Here is a 19,465-nt window from a genome sequence, read left to right as displayed (position 1 = left end):
AATATCATGAGCAGGGTGAGTGTGTTTGAATGTCGGCTGATTTACATTTCCAAAAAAGTGCTATTTGTTCATTCCTCCCACATCCCCTGCCCATACTGATCTAGCAACCCAGGTAGGGAGGAGTGGGAGAAGCCCAACTGTCTGGTATAACTGCTTTGTGACTTGTGTGTTACGGTGAAGACAGGCAGACAGGCAAGCAGGACCCAAATGCAGAAAGTTTCAAGTGAGGATAATTTATTAAAACACAAAAACTCCAGAAACGCAAAAAGGCACGAAGGCAAGGCACATGTAACACAGGAACATACAGGGACAGACTCACCAAAAGGTACAATGCTCGGACAGGGAAAAAAGAAACACTGGGAGTTATATACACACACACACACACAAGACAGGGTAGACAACGAGGGACAGGTGAAACACATTAGGGAAGGGAGCAGTAATCAAACAAGAGGGAAGCTTGACAGGACATGGGGAGGAAGACAAGACAGACGTACCAAAATAAAACAGGAAACCCGGGTAACACGAACAAGACAAGACAAAGACAGACCATGACATTGTGAGTAGAATCATGCTCCAAATCACTGAGGTTTGCCACATAGCAGGATATATGCTCACTAAAACACAAATACTTTGAGCGATCAAATCCCTTAGACATTTAATGAAATCCCTAGAAATTACTCCCAGCCTGGGTAATTCGTTTCACAGTCACATTACAGAAGCTAAAGATCCTATAACTGCCATTTCACTGAGATTTAAAAAAATAACTACTTGTAAATGTGTATCAATACCATGACATTTGAAATAGATTGCACAGATGTTAGTATTAGGGTAGTCTCGCACAGCCAGACCAAACTACAGCTAGTAGGCTAGTAGTATGGTCTGGAAGCACGCTGTATAATTTTGGGGATTGGGGGGAAAACTAGACTGGCCTGTTTTTATTTCTTTAAACCAATCACAATCGTCTTGGGCAGCGTAACGTGTCCTTTAAAATAATGCAATTTGATGCCGACCATGGACCTTTTAGAAAAGGTGCCTACCAACACCCTTAATGACGCTATGGCATGTGTGCTGCAACATTATGAGCTGGATACTATCAAACCGTGTCAAACTATCTGTTAACTCCCGTTTTGAGCGGAGCATATACGGTAGACAGCGGGGAAGGGGAGGATTGTGACAACGCTCCCGGCTGCTCTTGGCCCTATTTGCCGGGAGCGCGATACCAGTTGTCTATATCCGGCAAGCCAGACTAGTATTTGGGTTAGTTTCAGAACATTTCAATCCACAGCATCCTGTGGTGCCCAAAATAAAAAAAATCAGTTTCTGTCAGAAGGTAAAGATTGAAAGCTTTCAGAAAATATAAACTATGTAATTGGCAGAGACTAACTTTTCAAATGAATGTGTTTTTTTAGCATTAGCCTGTGCTACCTCATCCAAGAATGACTACCGGTACTGCCTAATGTCCACCCCCGCCTACAAAGGGGATCGGCAGAAAACTGTAGCACCTGCCTTCCATTTGGCCGGATCTCTCAAACAAACACAGGCACAGGGGAAGGAAAACCAGATACAACCACAAAAGTCCTTTTGTCTGCAAGCAGATGGATAGCTCAGAGGCTGACTGATCCAGGACCGAGCGATGTGGTGAGGAATCAAATTAACAAGGGAGGCAGCTGGCATCAGTAATGACCGTTGGCAAGGCTCTGTTGTTTTGGTGATAGACAGGGTGAATTAATGAGATATGATGTGCTACGGTGCACTGTCTCACCTTGTGAAACTGTGTTGACGATTGAAGCACCTTTTCAGTGCTCACAAAGAACACACCTTTTTATATGGTCTTCATTAAAGGATGAACGAACAACAATATTGTATTGAATATCCTTAAAAATAAGCACAGTCTTAGACCAAGGTGCATAAAAACATTGATTTGAGGGGGGGGTATTATAGTGTAGCAGACCAGCAAGTCTTGCTATTGTTGTGTGTTATCAGTTGTGATATCAGACAAATTACTTCTGATTCTTAATATGATTTCCAGGGTGTCACAGATGGTCAAACACATCTGGGCTGTCCACGTGAGGTATTTGTGTTAATGTATCCATGGCAACATCACATAGCCGGACTTAATTCTCTTTTTGCCTAACACTTCAAGCTCTATACTACCCTCACACAATACACAACAAGCCTTTGTTTGACAACAAGGTATGTAACAAACACACATACACAAACTAACACACAAAGCAAACACGTATCAACACGTTTCATCACACAGCAGGGGCCTGTTTCAGGTAGCTGGTTTTACATACTCTGGGTTTAATCATACGCTCTGAGTTGGTTAACTCAGAGCGCAGGGTTGATAAGCAACTCTGGGTTTTCGGTTTCAGAACAGTGGATCAGCGTTGGGTTTATCAACTCTGAGCGTGTTCACTCTGGGTGGAGCGTGTGCATAAAAGCCATCGTCAATGGATCGCTGATAACATGATTCACCATGGAAACAGAAGAAACAAATGATTGATCCTCCCACTTCTCCACTTCTCAAAAAAGAAAAAAAGAAATCTCCGCTCCTCCCACTAGAGTTAGAAATATTAACGAATGAGCTTATGGTAGCCTATGGAGAAGAATTAACGGGATATTGTCTCATAACTCTGATCTAATCTCCTCGGCAATTCAGAAAAAAAACAGAGCAAACATTTTTTGTCAAGATAATCATTTCGCTTCCGTATGAGAAGCCATAGTCTATTTTAAAAAGTTACGCATATCAGCTGTAAAGTAATAAAGCTGGCGCGGCACAGCATTGCTTACAGTGCCTAAAGCCTACTGTGCAGTAAACAGAACAGACTGTCGCTTCTTTTAAATGGGGAGTGAAATACATTAACGTCAAGACACATTAGGTGACAGTTTCCATTGAAGAGCCTGATTGATTTATTACCAGATCCATTTTCCTCAAGTGATCACAGTTTAAATTATTATATCATTTTTATATTCATATTAGGCTATTTAACGAGGCTTGTCTGTGACTTTAGGATCGCACAAGTGAACTACAACGATCGCGTGCAGCCGCAGCGTTACATGAATCCACCTGACATAAATCTGTTCAGTGGCACAGACGTTAAAAAACATACAATAGGCTACAAATAGGTTTATTAATCTGAATGTAGAGCATGTCACGATGTGTAAGGTGGCCGCCTATATGAACGGACCGAGGGCTGAGAACAAGGCTACTGATCAGATAAATGATTGGTCAAACGTAAAATCATCAGGAAATGATAAAAACATCCCGATGGAGATTTATATAGAGTGATTTTGCTTCAAACTGTACATGGACGCGTGTGACAGTGACACTCTTTCTTCAGTCGGAGCTGCAGCGTAAAGTGAAAACAAACTCGGGTAGGTCTAACCACCTATCCAGCAGGTTAGACCCACGGCGTATGTTGCCGCAGTAACTGACTCTCGGTTGCACTGAACCTGCTACCTGAAACGGAAAACCCAGAGTTTCCACCAACTCAGAGCGAACAAACTCTGGGTTGCCTCAAAACCAGCTACCTGAAACAGGCCCCTGGTCATGCATTTTCTTAGAAAATAAACAAACAATGGAGGTCATGATTTATCTATCATCAGAATAGAATGACAAAATAAACAAGGACAGAAGAGTTGCACTCGAAAATGTCTATGTGAACTCCTACATTGTAGAGCAATAGTACATCCTAAACGTCTTGGAGAAATTGCATTCAAAATAAATTTAGAGAACAAGTTACATTTTAAGTGTCAATGGTTAGTCTAAGCCCTGAGATGTTAAAATTATACATTTTGTGTCAGCAAAAAATAAAGAGTATACACTATGCTGGAAACATATTCAGTACAGTACATTATTTAAATGTCTACATTTGCATCACTTGAGGGGACTAGCATGTCAATTTCCTAAAATGTGTGAGACTGCTTAGAAAAGGGAGAATAATTGTTCAAAAGCTATCACTCATTATCTAAGCTATTACTTCCTGACTTTTTCAAGTGCACTGTAATGCGACACAGACATGGATCTTAAAGTCCTGTCTTCCATTGTGTTGCAATACACACTGTTTCCCGAGTGACATCACTGGCTGCTGAGATAAGAATGAAGAGGAGCTCTCTGTCTCTTATCGTTCAAACAGACTCAAAACACCAGTGTCCCTCCATTTTCTGCTTTCTCTTCCTCTGACGAAGTGAGCTACGAATTATGTAATGTGTCTACACGTGGCAACAACACAGTGGCTAAACCATGCTCAGTATACATACACACACACCTCCTCACCATCACGTGCAGTACACAGAAGTCCCAACATGCCAAATCACATCATTTTAAGGGGACATGTAATCTGATCTGATTAAAGACGTTATGATTACACAAACCATTGCATTGGCAGCACAGCAAATTGTGTTCACAGAATTTGCTTGTAGTTTGTGATGATAACAGCATGACCGCCATCCAGCAAAAGCCTGGCCTCATTTGCATACGTCCCACTAAAATATAAATGTGATAAAATGTGATAGTGTGAGAGAGATGGGAAGGGGAATCAAACTACATGAACATAAAACCAGACAAATGAAGATGATTAGAATGCATAATAGCTAAATACCAAAATGTAGGGGAGAACGGGGTAATTTGTCACACGGGTAGGTTGTCACAATCGTTATATCTCGGAACCAGAAGGCGCTGTCTGTTAAACTTTGGTATGTAAATATCCACAACTGGGATCAGAGGTCACCTACACCTTGGAGTTAGACTGCTGAATTTGAGGTGAGAGGACTGTTAGTGTTTTTCATGTCAAATTGAAAATATTTAGCTCCTCAGTATTTTTCTCCTAGGCTTTTACACAATGGGTTTAAAACAAAACACTTGTTACCCTAAAAAAGTGTGAAGGGTAAGCTATAGTTTAGATTGTTTTCAGCAAGCTAATTAGTTGTCAGATGGTTGTTGGCCTTGATGCTAGCAATAAATTTGGGGTTGGTCGTCACATTTTTTGGGGGGTTGGTTGTCACATGTTATCCAAAGGGTGCAAGCCAGGAAAGGAACCCAATAACAAAAGAAAATGTCAAGCTGTATCCTCACTGACACCCCAGAGAAGGAGAGAATTGAGCAGGAAAGGCAGCGAGCATGCAAAAGAGAAAAAGGGCAACAAAATCAAAACGACCCAGTGCAACCCAAACTAGGCCAGTTGCCAAGGCTACTGCACCCCAGTGCACTCCACCCTAGCTGGGGAAGAAGAAACAGAAGAGAAAGAGACAGGAGGAGGAATCTTCATCAGATGAAGAGGATAGTTTGTGTTTGGTTTGTATGGAAACGTTCTCCAGCACCCGTTCAGGGGAGGTAAGGGAGAAGTGTTGTATGTGCAACCAGTGGGCACACAATCTCTGCTTAGTTACAGTGAGCAGACCCTACATTTGCCATCACTGTAACTCAGATAGTGAATGTGTGTATCCTAGTTGAGTAGGCTATTATTGTTAGACCTATTTCTTTTGTTCTTTATGTTGTTACATACAGTAGGTTGGTCTTAATATGGATTTCCTTTTTGTTAATTCCTTGCTCATTTTGTGTTAAGATGCATAAAGTTATGTAGGCCTATTTTTCAACTTAACAATGAAATTAAACTTTCAAATGTAGTTCTGCTTTCTTGCCTTCTTTTTAAGATTTTTCCCATAAAGATAACATTGTGACAAACAACCCCATAGTGTGTGACAACCGACCCCTTCATGGGGTTGGTTGTCACAATGTGTTAAAGTGTCTTTGATGGTAAATTTCTTCTTTATTACAATAAGTTAGAAAAAGTGAGGGGTTCACATTTCAAGCCAACACCTTAAGCTTCAATTTAATGTAGGAATGACTATTGAAAGATGTTTAGGTGATGAGCAATTCTCACTAGAGTAAAAAGTGTGCCTACTTGCCCCGGTCTCCCCTACATCCTTGGGGTGTAATGGGGGGGTGTAAGTCTACAGTAAATGGATTAAACAATGCTCAGAAACTATATAGGGGAGAGCAGGGAAATATGATGACATGCGTTGTCATAAAGGTGCACTTGGTCATTTTTTGTTGTGCACGTAAGGGGCCATTCACTGATGCATTCTGTTGATTTACACTGTACAAAAAATTGCGTAGAATGACGTGGAGAATAGCAGAGATGTATGTGGGCTTATTTCGCAACAGTCTTGTGCTGGTTGTATAAATGTAGCCAGTGTATCTGTCGTGCATAATTACAGTTTAATAGCGTGCCTCAATCCAATTAAGATACTGTAGATGGATCACAGACCTGCTGTTAATCAACTGTAAGGGGAATGCCTTCATGCAGCATGGTAAATGTGAAAATGCCACTTTCCCTGTGCACACTTGTGGTTTGTGTTACAACACCTGGTGACGCATTTCGCATTTGTTCCCAAAAATAAGAGCAATACATTTTTCACTTTCAGTCGCTCTCTCTCTCCTTCTCTGCACCTGTGCTATTTACCTACAAAATGTAAGCTTTCAGTGATCGTGTATGGATTTTGTTCCTTCTACTGTTTTTCCAGGTTTTTTCTTGGGTGCTTCTTGCAGGGTTCGTACAGCTTTTTAAGAGTAAAATTCAAGCACTTTTCCAGCACTATCAAGATGACATGTCAACTTTTTCAAGGAAGACGAAGCTTTAAATATACAGTATATAAATAAATGCTTATGATTTCATACATTGCCTTATCTGTAAAATGGGAGTGTTCATATAATGTATATGGACAATCACCAATTTGTAGTATGGCCCTAAGGAGACCTTTATCAGTTTAGTTCATATGCCCAAAATGACCATCAATCAGGTTAATAACAACATGACTATACAGGTGATACTCATATTATTAGAATATCATGGAAAATGAATTGGAATTGAGGCCAGAATTCATTCAAAAGGGGCCCAAACCACGTACTGAGTACATATCGATGATTATACTTTATATAGGGCCGACATTTCTGTATTTAAAATCCCTTTTTTATTGATTTTTATGTAATATTAAAATGTTCAGAGATTTTGAACTTGGGGTTTTCATAAGCTGTAAACCATAATAAATACAAGTATAACAAATGAAGGCTTGAAATATCTCACTTTACATGTAATGAGTATATAATATTTTAGTTTCACCTTTTAAGTTGAATTACTGAAATAAATGAACTTTTGCATGATATTCTAATTTTTCGAGTTTCACCTGTGCTGTAGGCCTACTTGAGCAATATCACTTGTCACTATATCAGTGCTGCTGTGATTCAGTTGAAAATGCCATAATGATAATCAATAGGTCTAGATGTAGGAAATGGTTACTAATTAATAACTTATTTCACACACACACACACACAGGCCCGCCGACACAAATGGCTGGGCCCCTGAAAACCTCCTGTCAATGGGCCCCCCTTACTCATACTTCACTTGTATCAATGTGTGTGTGTGTGTGCGCTCATCCCTAAATAAACACATACATGTATTTGTAGATAGACTAACTATTTTTATCAACTAGGGACATGCAGCGAGAGTTTGGGGAACAGTAGCTCAAGTGAGAAAAAGGACTCTTTTGTGATTATTATACTGTATATGTTTTTAAAAATAGTAGCACATTTCTGACTTACTTACCAATTTATTGTAATACCCTAAAACTCACGCAATTGCTTAATATTCAACAGATTTTTACAAAATAACATTGGTTTTCTTGAGTATTCACTAGGTTTATCACAGGAGCAGGCAACAACAAAGGACACTATTACAGACATTGCCTATGCTGCGGGCCACCCATGAGGTGCAGTAAAGAACTGGTCAGACAACCTTATGGTGTGACACCTGGGTCTGGTTGTCTATGCAGTATGTTCAGTATGTGACATGAAACTCATGGAACATTTTTCAAATTGTACCTGGCTGCTGGCGTCAACCTGAAGACATAGATCAAGACTTTGGACGTCATTGTCCCCAAGGGGAAATTCTTTAACACAAAAATGTACGTTAAGAAATTTAAACCTGTTTGTAGACTCAGGAAAACAACAGAGTAATTACCTTGTCAACTTTATAAGAATGTTTTCTGTTTTACCTGAGGGGTCCAAATACTTTTCACAATTCATAGAATAACACCCAGACACAAGAAGCAGGACGACTCAGGTAAAATAATCCAGCCAAAACTGTACAACAATATATCAAAACCAAATTTTGTAACCATAGGCTAAGCAAAGATTGTTTTTATTTGCCATATGTCGAGTACGGGCTGATGCTGTGTGTGTGCGCGCGCGTGTGTGTTTGTATATTGTATGTACTGTTGTACCCTGATGCTCCTCCACATATGAAGTTCCTAACGGAAAAATAAAGTTCTTTGAATTGAATATGGCACAAAAAAGTAAAGGAAATTAATACATTAAAGAACTACATTTATCTGATATGGAGACACCTGAATTAATCAAGGAAATAATTTTACTGTAACTCAAACTTAAAAAAGCTCTTCAAGACTAGATTATTTTTTGAGAGTTCAAATTAAATGGAGGCTGGGCTGAAAGATTCTAAAATTCCTGGGAGAACAAATTGATAATTATTTTTTGATTAACACATTACTACAACTAGGTGGGAAGCCAACAAGGCATATACTGTATAAGGGGTCAAATTATAAGTTATACAAGTTCCCTGGCCAGCCTCCATTCCCCCTCAGCTCAGTTTTGTGGTACCCAGTCCACCTGCCCTGGGTAAGGGTGGGGGAGTATGTTATGATGTTTAAAAGGCAAAGCTAATCTCTAGCGAACACTTGGCGAATGTTTGTTTATGTTTACTAACCACGTTAATATGTGTCTCTCAGAGCCAGTGCCCCGCCTAGCCCGTTCCCCGAAATGTCAAAATCGTAATAAACAGCTAATGGCTCTGAGCCAGGCTTTTTAAAATTGGTGTTAGCGACTTTTTTTCAGCGTGCCGTGCACACAGGACGGACATGAAGCAGAGGGTAGCAGAGGAGGAGATATTGGCATTTTACCCAAGTTACAATATTTAAAATGTTTGTTTTGTCGTTATGGTTGTGCAAGTTTTAAATGGTTATAGTGAATATTTCTGTTAAAAATAATGTTAGGCTCAGTTAGGTTCTTGGCCTCTGAAGACCATGGGCCCCCCAAGGGCTGGGCCCTAGAAAGCTTTCCCACTTTCTACCCCTTATGGGCGGCCCTGCACACACACACACACACACACACACACACACACACACACACACACACACACACACACACACACACACACAACACACACACTACATGTAAGAATAACAAAGGGCAAATACAGCCTTTGCAGCCCTTTTTTCCCCGGGCTGAATTATAACAATATGTATAAATGTATGCCTGGATATTATATATTTAAATACATTCTTGAGCTTGTGTATGACCAGACATTTTCAATATTGCTAGGTTTCCAGATTACAGTTTGTGTATGTTGGTGTGTTGCCAAAAAGTGATCCTCCCAAAAAGGGCTTTCAGTCAAATAAAAAAAGGTATTTAAGCCAATGTCCATGATTTCAGAACGTAAATGGGACTAAGTGGGCTCTGGTCCAATAAAGCATCAGTACAAATATGGCGACATAGCGTTAACATGCTGAGACTGTGGACTGAAATCACTTGACAGCAAAGACCGTTCTCGACTTCGACAACTTCACAAAATTAAAATGTTGGATCTTGGTTCTGTAACTAATCTCACTACACTACAGTGTGACTAATGGATTAGGTTATAGGCCTACAACTTGTTATGGGAGCTGCATCGAGCTAACCCCGCTGAGTGTAACATCACGTTACAATGAAGTAACCCCCAAGCTTACGTTATCTAGCTAACAACATGGATTTGGAGCAATACACTATTGAGAACTAGCTGGTCAGCTAATTGCTAACGGTGTTGACTGAGCATCAATTTAGCATGCTATTTATTTGTATCAACAAGTCAATAACACAAACAAACTCGGGATTTGGTGCAACTTACAAAAAAGAACACGAATGAACTGTCATCCAGAGTGACATTGTCCGATAAGTTTTAACGAAAAAAAATTCTAAACTGATTTACCTTTGGCTAAGTGCCGATTCCCCCATTGTGTAGCCTGCTACAGCTGGAGGTACTTTTTGCAGCCGTACAGTAGCCTATGCCTGCCGGTTATTAGGGCCTCATCATAAACAAATGGAAACGGATATCTGGTATGGTAATCGGGAGCAATAGGTCCATGAGCAGCGACTCGTGGTTCTGGATAATTCCTGGAGCGATCGCCAGGTGTGGCGCGTGCGCCAGGAAAGAAAACAAGGGGAGCAACTGCACTCGTGCATACAAGACGGTGGCGAAGAAAACATTGCGACAGATTTTTTTTAAATTTACATAATAAAAAAATTAGTTGAATTACGACACTGGTCAATAAAGAGAAAATCCAGCATTTTCCAGCACAGTGTTCAGATTTCAAGCACATTTCAAACCTTGAAAACACTCGATTGAAAATCAAGCATTTTCCAGACTTTCAAGCATCTGTACGAACCCTGTTCTTGGGATTTTTCTGAGCTACTGCGCAAGTATCAGGGGGACACACCAGTTTGTAAACACTGCCATACTGATAAAGACAGACAGAGTTATGCGGAGCTGATAGGCTTGATTAACTTTGTATGTAAGCGACATTCATTTATATGAAAAAGTTATGCATTGTTTTAAGGATACACTGATGAACACAGGCCTCTTTTTACATGACCATGCATTTCTGTTTCAAGATCTTCTCAGCTTCAGGGCACAGTGCAGTCATAAGGATGTTACTGAATTTGAAAGCCCTAGTGTGATATTTTGCCAGAAAACATCAGTTGACTTTCACTGCTTGTTTGTTTGTTTCTGTGTGGTCACGTGAGTGTGCACAGCCTCTTGAGCCAGGGGGCGAATGAGTAACACATCTCAGCAACACTGTTATTTTATAAGTAACAAAATAGTATTGTGTTGACACAAGTCAAAGTAGGCTATACGTCAGTGTCTTGACCCATGACCCTAATGTTTCTGAAACAAGCCCTTAAAGCAGGCAACTGAAACGTGGGTGGTAGGGTTAACATATACAGTACGTTTGTCAATGTTTCAACTAACAGATCAAATATTATCCATTTACGTGTCAGTAATTCCCTAGTCTGGCTAACCGGATAGACAACTAGTATCACGCTCACAAGAGATACTGTCTTCAAACTCCTCCCCTTCCTCTTCCCCGCTGTAGCCTACCGTTTACGTTCCGCTCAGAACAGGAGACAACAGAAAGTGCACGCGTGTGTTTGATATGGTTTGATAGTATCCAGCTCATAATGTTGCTCAACACATACGGCGCTCGTCATTAACGGTGTTGGTCGGCAACTTTTATAATAGGTCCATGGTCGGCACCAAATTGCACTATTTTGAAAGGACATGGTGTGGTTTCCTGGGCTTAGCGTCACCCAACACGATTCTTAAAACAGGCCAGCCTAGTTTTCCCCCCAATACTCAAAACTAAATAGCTTGTGTCCAGACCATACTACTACTAGCTGTAGTTTGGTCTGGCTGTGCGTGACAAGTAATTCCCCAACAGTCACTACTGTCACTATCAGCTATTCTCACATTCCCACTGCTGCTTCTGACTTCTCACTGATCCAACAGTACAGTAATCACAGAAGATTTCAGTGACCTTTTTCAGTAAAGGTTAGCAAGCAATCTTAACATATCAGATAAAGGCAAAGTTCAGCCCGCCTGCAATAATATAATCATAATAATACAGCTTTATTGCAGACACAGCTCCACACGAAAGCAGCAACCTCATTGCATCATTGTATGCTACCTCTGCATACTCTTTTTCTTATAATTAGACCATAATTGGGCAGTATAAAACGGTGTGATGTAGGTTCTAAACAGAGAGCATTTCACATAGTCAGACACATGGAAAACTTCCTCATAAGCATGTTAGCTTGAGAATACATTTTACAGCGCTTTCGGTAGAGGTCCTTGTCATCCGTTTAGTCATCGGACATGATATGACCTAGGTATTTAATTTCCTTACACACTGCAAGAGGACTCTTTGACAAATAAAAGGTCGGAAAAGTTAATTTCCTGTCTTCTAACTATCATTATGTGACTTTTCTTAGCGTAGCAATAGCATAGGAAACGCCATTTTACTGCAAATAAGTCTTTTTGGAGAATACCACATTTTTTTCAGCATGAAATATCTTTGAAGCCTTCCTATTGACATACATTATTTTTCCACAAAACTGGACTTTAAAAAACAGAGCAAATAAAGAATATTAATTATATTATTATTATATTAATTAAGGGAGTATAAACATCTTGTTGTAGAAGCAGCAAAGTGAGGTTTTAAAGAAATAACTGGCAATGTATACAGAAGGCAGGTTCTAACAGGATGTGGTCAATTGGGCTTAGAATTCTGTATGATGCTATTCTCCATGTAAGAGTGGTACGATGCAGTGGATATATTGTCCCCAAATAGTCTAATAAGCCCATGGTCTGACATTTAGATGTGTTTTACAAATGTTTTACAGCCAAATTATTTTTCTGTAGTTGTGAATTGAAAATGTCTCCTGTCCATATTGTCTATATGTTGCAATGTATTATTTAGCAATGGTTGGACTGTGCATTTTCCTACATTATCCTGAGTGCTGCTATCAATAGACAGCTGACCTTACATTCCTCGACTATCTCACCATTCCTTGCAGAGTGGCTGAAGGACCAAACGACAAACACTGGCAACCAGGGGGAAAAGGAGGATGAGGATGAAGAAGATGTAAATAGTTGGTGCAACCTTTTTTGAGAGCATGGACACGTGTGTTTCAGTTCCAGACCTCTTTGTTTCTTCTATCTAATTTTTAGATTATTTAAGGAACAACGATACCGTTAGTATTTTTTCCACGAATGTATATACAGAGTATCCTAATTTGCATCAAGACAAAAGACAACATGGCTTCTCCTCCTCCAGCCGCTTCTTTACACTTCAGTGGGTAAAGATTAAATGACATGCAATCAGGCTTGACAGAAACCATTTTCACACACGTAGATGCACACATTAAAATACACCTGATTATTTAAATTCATGTATTCACGCATTCATGTAATGAAATCAATACTCATCCTGTTTGGTACTGTATGTGTAATTTTCTGACAAAAATGACCAAAAGAAAAACACAAGAATAATCAAAAATGAAAAAATTATTGATCAAACTAAAAAAAGGTGAAGTTATATTCCATTTAAAAAAAACTATATGATGAAAGGAAAATACACTTTGCTGTTGTGATTCAACATGAATGACTTTCCTTTTGGTCCATAACAACAGAGTACAGCCATTCATTCTATCATCTGACACCTTGCAAAGGTAAGGTAAGGATAGACTGCAGTTTGTAGTTATGAGTAGCTTAATATTGCTGTATCATCCCTCTTTGTTCCCACCAGCAGAGTTCTTTTTCTTGCTCACCTTTGGCAGCAGTAAAAAATTCCATTACTCAAGTTTACGAATAGAGGGGTGCAAATCCTATTAGGTGTAATTCAATCAAAACCAAGTGAATCCCAAGGCAGGACTGTACATGTCTCGTTGTGATTATGTGTGCATGTGTTCAATCCATGGCAACGGGTGTGATGATAATGAGCTCAAGTTTGGAAAGAGAGTTTGTGTTCACAGTGGTGACAGAAATTATGTAAATAGAGCCTGGTGTGTGCAAATAAATCCACCACTCTTGATTTAGAAGGCATCTCATTATGGCACTTGCCTGTGCCACCTTCTGTTGTAGTTGAGTTACTGTAGGCAAAATAGCCTTTATGTTTGCGGACCTTCTTGCACAGTCAGCAACCGCATGGTGTGACGACGAAGAATGCTTAATTGATGACTATCTAATTGCATTGTTCATCTGCAAAGCTGCCCTGTCCCACACACACTAAAGGCCTGTGTTTAATAATGGACTGGGTGTCTCCACTAAGTGACCTCCTCCCATTGCTCGCTCACGCTCCATTGGCTGCGTTAGGTTTACTAATTGCTTGCTGCTTATCATTGAACAACATGTGACTGCTAATGAGAGAATTTGTCTGCAAAAGTAAAGCCGCAGTTGCACTCTTACCTAGCAGCAAGCACAGAACTGTTGTTGACGTTGGCTATCTTATATTATTCAGAACTGTCTACAGCAGTGCTTCTCAAATGGTGGGGCGCGGGCTGCCTTGATTTCCAACTGACTAGATTGTTTTATTTATTTTTTATTTTTTTCAAGTGCTAGCAAGCGCGATGTGTGCTTGTGTATGGTCATATCCGCGCGAAAGGCCGCAATTTGCAGTAAATACATGTCCACATGTGTCTCCAAGTGTCTCTGTAGGCTATTTAAAAAGAAATCAAGCAAGTAGACTAATAATAACATTAATGAATTATTGGTTATCTCATCACAGAAGGCCTATTGGCCTATAATAATAAAAAAAACACCACCCTAACTATGTTTACAGTTTAAAAATGTTTTGAATGAAATGCAAACCTCAGTGAATAATTTGCTCTTGTGACCGAGCAGTCTTGTTTAAATGTTACAAATTGAGCTAATAAACTGAACTTTGAATTTTTTTGCTACAGAAGTTATCTCAGCTAATTTTTGTTATCTAATTTGATAATAAGGTGATTGTATGCAGAATGCTCGTGCCAGAAACTCATACAGTGGTTTTGTACAGATAAATAAATAAATATTAGCAGGTTCTCAATAGTATTTCAATTTGGGGGGGGGGGGGGGGGGGCGCAAAAACATTTCTGTCCCCTAGGGGGGGCATGACAGAAAATAATTGAGAACCACTGGTCTACAGAGTCTGGGCAGCGCCTTGAGTTCATAGAAGAGGGCATGCCATATCAGCTGTAGTCATCATATAATCATATCTCATCCAGTGACCTTACCAAATTCAGATTACATTCATTTTAAAAGATGCTGCTTACAGTATCTTGTTTCAGTATTATTTATACTGTTTATTGATTACACTAGGGGTGTGAACGGTTACAAAAAATTGTAAACGGTTACACGACCCCTTTTTTTTCGTGTACACGGTTAACCGTGACGTCATTGTCCTCGTGCCCCCGCCGTCTTGTAGGCGCGCGCGCGCGCGCACACACACACACACACACACACACACACACACACACATACGCGTTCGTTCGCCTGTAAACACACAATTGACATGAACTACGCTCGTTTACACACCTCTTATAATAGGTCCATGGTACACACACACACACACACACACACACACACACACACACACACACACACGTTCGCCGTCATAATCGCGCTTCATTCATATCCTGATTAATATAGCCTATCGCTTTCTACATGTCCACGTTAAATGCATGTTGAGCAGGTGTTATAAAGTTCGGGCTACTTACGAGCGTAGTTCACGTCATCCGGGTAACTTTAATCTTTAGGTTATCTTTCATCACTCTTCCGCGGCTGTGAGTCGAGCCCCAGCACGGCGACTCCCCGTGTGTGTGTGTGCGCCGATACACACACTCACTCACACACACTCGCCGAGGGACAGACAGATTCTCGGCAGACTAGCTTTTATCCTCCCCAATTAGTTTATTAGTGATGTAAAATCAATAAACGCGTGTCTCCAGAACATATTTAAAAACTTTGAAATTTGAAAAAAAAAAAAACGGTTTTCGTTTATTGATTTTTCCTAAACGGTTATGATTTACTAAACGGTTACACGTGTACACGTGTACACGTGCACACCCCTAGATTACACATACTCCTAGTACAACCAATGCAGTTAATCGTAACAGTCCTGCAATGAAGGTTTTAATGTCCAGTTTCTGTGCTGATTTTTTTTCCCAGAGAGAAACATTGGGTCAGTAGACACTCGTCTTATTTATCAATTAAAATGTTCTTAGAAACGGATCATCTTAAAGACTTCCCAATTTCTATATCTTCCTGTTGTTAATTTGTATCTGATATGCGTAGTACTGGATGATATTGTTAAAAAAGATAATGATAAAAAATGTCTGATACTAATTTGCTCCATGTTACACTGATACTGAATGATTTACGGTATTCCTGTTTAAGTGATACATGGATAGATGTCAACCGTCCCGTGTGTACAAGCTTTTTCTATCAGTACAGAGCCTCTTTCTGTTATTTTCCTCCCTACCACCTTTCTTTTCTCAATTTTTTCTCCATTTCTCACCTCATTCTCATTCTCCTGTGCTCTGAGCTGATTGACTTTTATGAAAAGTGACTGTCAATCAGACTCCGGGCAATTCTATTACCTGAACTCTTGATTGATTGATATACACTATATAACCTTTCACTGCACCGACACAGAAACCCACACAAATAAGAGACAAACACATATGCATGCACACACATTTACATTTGAGACACATATTATTGACACAGGTTGACGACACACATTAATGCACAGTAAACAAGCACACACACAGGTTGAGGAATAGAGAAAGAAACACATGAACGCATGCGCACACGCACGTACACACTTGTCATGCCCTCTCTCTTTTCTTTTTTGTTCTCAATAAAACAAATCTCAGCATATTTTGGCAATCTTGCCCCAGGCAGGGGGAGGAGTAGGAGCCCACTGCAGAGAGCCTCATTGCCAACCCACTGCGCCAGCCCTGATGACATAGTCACTATGCACCATTCACCAGAGCAGAACCAGTCCAGTTCTACTGCGATTGCTATAGCTTTTCATAAAACATATGGGACATCTAGATGCAATGCAGGTATCAATTCTACTGTCCAAAACAAATCACTATAACATGGACTACTAGCAACAGTCAGTTCTCATGTAGCCTATGTACAGTATATGTAGTGTTTCTCAGGGCGCACTCAGACAAGGCAAGTTTGCCTGATCCGTGCTGCAGGAAGACCCTCCCCCCTCCCCACTCCCCCGCTGGCCCGTGGTCACACTGCTCCCAAAGGCCGCGGCCTGGGCACGATTGATCCATCATACATACATCATCACGTCGTAATACGATACATACGTCATCACCAAGCGTACTCGCTGCTGGAAATAGTAGCCTAGAACAACAATGGAGAACAACAGTAGTCGCGGATTGCCCCAAACACCTCCGAATTTGTGTGGGTCTTATCCAGCTGCGACCATGGCTACGACTGAATATTGTCGCCAAACTCTCCACTTCGCGATTGCACCGGAACCCACTCGTGAAACTCTTGCCGCCATTGTTTACAATTATTGTGGGGAAGAAGGGTCGCGCATGGACTACGTCAGCCAGCTCAGGTTGCGTATCCGTGCGTGTGCGCGTCATCTCATTAGCATCTGCACCTTGGCCACGGCACACCTCTCCCAAGTGTGAGCTCCACCAATTGCAAAATCATGGATGGACATGGTAGGCAAAATAAGATTGTCATTCAGTGAAATGCTAATTAGACACACTATTTCTTTTACCAAACTGTGTTATGAGGTTGCAGATACATGCATACCGAGAAAAAATGGGTAAGAGGTAGAGCCATACCAACAGCTCCAACTTTACTGCAAGATTAAAAGTTTCAGATGTTCCAAATAACGAAATCATTTCTAAAATGCAAATCGACTGTTTCAGATAACATTGTTATGTGATGAATCCTAAAGTATTTGGTGATGAAATGGGATGGTTAAAGCCACTTATGGAGCGAGGCCTGCGAGCCAACTCAGGTAGTCAGCCCGAGTCATGATGCTCATAATAAAACCTTGTGCACATGAGTAAAGTCAATCTAAATATTACTTTTAGGAAAACAGCAACTGCAGAAAAGCCCTGTTTAGTTGAGTTCAGTGCACCCCAAATGCGTGTAAATCTTATGTACCTGCCGATTCTGCGTGACATTACATTAAGGGCTCTGGACAGCAGAGCTGACAAACTGCTTTGGGAGACGCAGGCAGAAATAAGAACAGTGCGCTGGAATGACCCAGACACCAGGAAATGCAGAGTTGCAAGTAGATTTGGCATGGCAGGAATTGCGTGACTCCTCGTGAGTGGCTCCAAATCAGCCTTTTGCTCATCCAAAAGCTCCAAAATATTGCTGCTTTTTGCAGGTAAAATCAAGTCTGCTCACGTGTTTACACCCGCAAACCTCTGGTTATTAAGGCCAATACTTTATGCTAAGGCACCCAGGGAAACATGAATGCCTACACTACACACCACTGGCTGGAGAAATGCCCCTCTCACAGAAAACCAACATAACCAATCAACATGTCACTCACTGAGTGACATGTTGATCAATAGTGTCATCTGAATGGTTTACTTTAAGTCCACTGAACTCAATACTGATGTATTCTTGACAGGAACAAATAATGATGTGTTTCTTCAGTAGATAGCAGCAACTGGAGGATCAAACAGGAGAGAAAAGACAAGATGCTAGCTTTAAATTGTTTGTTATTATATGCATCTCCATACTGGAGAGTCTGGGTAAGAAAAATGAAAATGTGGTAAAATGGTAAATTATCCTTGATTGGTTGTGTATGCAGAACTATCATCGTGTCATGCAGTCATGGGATAGAAATGGAGCATGACAATTCAGTAATTGAGAAATACATTACTAATAAAGCTACAAACTTAAGAAAGGAATATGGAGAGGGAATGATATTACAAAAGCCATAGAGTTGAAAAAAACACATGACAGAAGATGAGAGGCTGCCATTGAATGTAGGGCCCGACCGAATTATCGGCCAGACGATTTAATTGGCAGATTATATCCTATCTCAGAATAATCTGCCTTGGTAATCGGTTATCGGATTTTTTGTCTGCCAATAATCCGCATCGGCCCCAAAAAATCCATATCTGTCAGGCTCTAGTTGAAAGCCCTGGGAAGTAAGAACGAACGGTGAAGGATGGTGGAAAGGGGAATTGAATAAATAAAAGCAAAAATAAGGTGGAAACGGTCCTCCAGACAGAAGCCAATGGAGGGCGAGGCAGAAAGAGAAACAGTAAAGTGGAGAAGGTTGTGTATGTGGAAGCATGCAATTTAGAGACCGTGAAAGGCCATGAGGGAGCAGAGCAAGGTTTGTGCAGCATGTCAATACAAATTCTAAGTCACTCAAGGGTTTTCAATTCAGATGAAATCTCAGCCTTGCCTCACACACAGGCATTCATTGGAGAAATGGAAATAAAAGGGGTGGATCAAGGTGAAGGAAGATGGAAAAAATTTACTATTCGTCTGAGCTCGTAATGTAATCAAGTCACATTTTCTGTCTCTTTTCATCAGCTATTTACTGTGTCCTCAAATATCACTGTGCTCCTTTACCATTCTCCTCAACAATCAGCCTCCTTTTCTCTGTTCTCTTCAACTATTCAATGTCACATCTCCTTCTGTCACAATCCTTTTTTTCTCTCTTTTTCCTCTCTACAGAGAAATCCCTCTGTCGGTCCATCTCTTAACCCAGCAGGACAAGCAGCGCGGCTGGTGCAGCATCAATAATGGTTTGCTGCCTCGGCCCCATAGGTTCCCCAAAGGCATACTGTGAATCCTGGGTA

The 19,465-nt window shown here is 40.6% G+C and overlaps 1 protein-coding gene across 1 annotated transcript in view; it reads right to left on the bottom strand.

Annotated features, from left to right (window-relative positions):
- Window positions 1-19,465, bottom strand: part of stxbp5l (syntaxin binding protein 5L) — a gene marked incomplete at both ends in the record, with an annotated part of 139,581 nt that overhangs the window by 100,064 nt on the left and 20,052 nt on the right. The gene's annotated exons all lie outside the window — the stretch shown is intronic.

This window comes from Ammodytes marinus (assembly GCF_949987685.1).
Source record: "Ammodytes marinus genome assembly, chromosome: 12".
NCBI classification, from domain to species: Eukaryota; Metazoa; Chordata; class Actinopteri; order Uranoscopiformes; family Ammodytidae; genus Ammodytes; species Ammodytes marinus.
The sequence above is the reverse complement of the archived record's forward strand: the minus strand, read 5'-3'. Positions and strand labels throughout refer to the sequence as shown.